Below are 2,674 nucleotides of genomic sequence, written 5' to 3'. Positions count from 1 at the left end.
TAATGGGATTGCTGGGTCAAATGGTATTTCTGGTTCTAGATCCTTGAGGAATCATCGCACTGTCTTCTACAACAGTTGAACTAACTTATACTCCCACCAATAGTGTAAAAGTGTTCCTATTTCTCCACATCCTCTCCAGCAAGCAGATCACTTTTCATCTGTACTTCCTAATACTTATTTTTATATTATGTCTAACATAAGCTCTGTGATATATACTTTTAATTGATAATAATTAAGTTCTTGATTGGTCAAATTAAGACTTTGGTTTACTTCTTTCTATGGAAATTAGTGAAAGAGTTATATTTATTCTTTCTCATGCTCTATGTCATAAATGTTGGCTCATTATTAGATGGAAGCATATGGAAGTGCTCATTTCCTAAGTCAAAAACAATCAACTGTTGACAGTTTCATATAGTGCAACCTAATATTTGTCATTTTTCGTTAAGTTTTTATATTTTTAACTTACAGAACCATATTTCATACACAGCCTGAGGGATTTATATCCATTTAGTAATTACCCTTTTGTAAAATCTACATCCATTCTTCAATCATCTCATCTTTTCTATGGGCATCTAGGGCAAGTATTTTTGTCTTCAAATATGGAGTGAATCAGCATTTTCTCACATAACTTTTTCTAGAACTTAGTCATATGATGACAACTGGGTTCAAGCAAGGCTGGGAAGTATATTCTTAAGTTGGGTGGCAATGTGCCTAGCTTAAACAAAGATGTTTGCTTTTGAAATAATGACGATGGGAAGAGATATTTGAGGACAATTAGCAGCCTCTGACACAGATACTGTCTAATTCTTGATTTATACAGCTCCAAAATGTACATAATTATGCTATCATTTTATATTGATTGCTTAAGAGAGAAATGAGTCTATAATTTCTAAGGAACTAGAGATAATTAAAAAACAGAAAGGCAATTATAACAAAAATTTTGATAAACTAGAAAAGAGAAAAATGAAAGGGAACCGAAGGTGTAAAATTCAAATCACAAACAGAAGACTGAAAACGTTATGGTATAAATTGGACTAAACCAGTAATATAAATTTACTAAATAGTCTTAAAGAGATGAAAATCCATATAATGACACTATATGGCTAAAAATACAGAGAGCGATAAAGACATGACAAATTTTATAAATAACAATATAATAAGGTTATTAGTGGTATAATTGGAGAGGGTGAAATGTAAGTTTAAAATCATATATTGAGATAACTGGGAATCTTTTGTCTTGTCAAGTAATATGTCCCATCAAGGATCTCTCTCTCTCTCTGTGTGTGTGTGTGTGTGTGTGTGTGTATATATATATATATATATATATATATATATATATATATATGTGTGTGTGTGTGTGTGTGTGTATTAAATATAATTATTCATAGAACAAGATGATATTAAATCAAAATATAAAGGAAAATATTCTCTAAAATACTGAAAACGGACAAATTCACAATCATAAAGGGAGTCCTTAATATTTTGCCTCTCAGAATACAACAGATTGAGTAAACAAAATAGATTACATTAAAATAAAAATTTTAAATGAGAGAATTAACAAGCTTAATCAAATAGATGCATAGAGAGTATTGTATCCAAGGAACAGTGATACATTGTCACATTGTTCTGAAACACATCCCAAAAGTAACTGCATTATTACCCAAAAAGAAAATTAAAATTTATTTAAAATTAAAAAGTCATATAGACCACTTTTTGTGAGTTCTTTACAATAAAACAAAAATTGAAAAAAAATTAAAATCAAATTATCCATTTGACTCCAAAGGCAAAGCCGTATTTAGAAAAATGTAAAATGTAATAAAAGGCAAGGCACAGTGGATCATGCCTGTAGTCCCAACATTTTGTGAGGCTGAAGTGGGAGAATCACTTGAGGCCAAGAGTTCAAGACCAGCCTGAGCAACAAAGTGAGACCCCCATCTCTGCAGAAAAATTTTTAAAATTAGCTGGGCATGATGATGGCACATACCTGTAATTCCAGCTACCCAGGAGGGTCGCTTGAGAACAGGAGTTTGAGGTTACAGTGAGTTATGGTAGCACCACTGCACTCCAGCCTGGGTGACAGAGTGAGACTCTATCTCAAATAAACAAATAAATAAAAATATAATGAGAGTATTATAATAAATAATATTTAAAGCATTTATACAAAAACCTGTTGTGAGGAGCATCAAGTTCAAGATGGCAAATTGAGCACCCACATTTCCTTCATATTGAACTCTTAAGTAACAAAAGGTCTCAGGAAGAGTTATAAAGCATGAAAGAATTAATAAACTTAGAAGAAACCTTTTAAAATATGTGGTTAAACAACATAGAATGACACAGAGAGCTTGTAAATTCATTATGGTTGCCAGATTAATCCTAGGAGCAAAATCCTAGTGTAAAGATAACAATTATAGAAAATAAATTACCAATTTCACTTAAGAATACACACACACACACACACACACACACACACGTATATTTCTGAAATACAATATTGGCAAATTAAATGTAGTAGTTTCTTAAAAAGAATAATTAGTCATGACCTGGTAGATTTAATTCCAAGAATTCAAGGAAGTTTCACAATTTGAAAGCATATTAATATAATTCTTTTCAGAAACATATTAAAGTCAAAAATAAACTATACAAATATTTCCAGAGTTACCTGAAACGAATGGCA

The sequence above is a fragment of the Cebus imitator genome, unplaced genomic scaffold, assembly GCF_001604975.1.
Source record: "Cebus imitator isolate Cc_AM_T3 unplaced genomic scaffold, Cebus_imitator-1.0 Scaffold861, whole genome shotgun sequence".
Taxonomy (NCBI): domain Eukaryota; kingdom Metazoa; phylum Chordata; class Mammalia; order Primates; family Cebidae; genus Cebus; species Cebus imitator.
Note: the sequence above shows the minus strand (reverse complement) of the source record.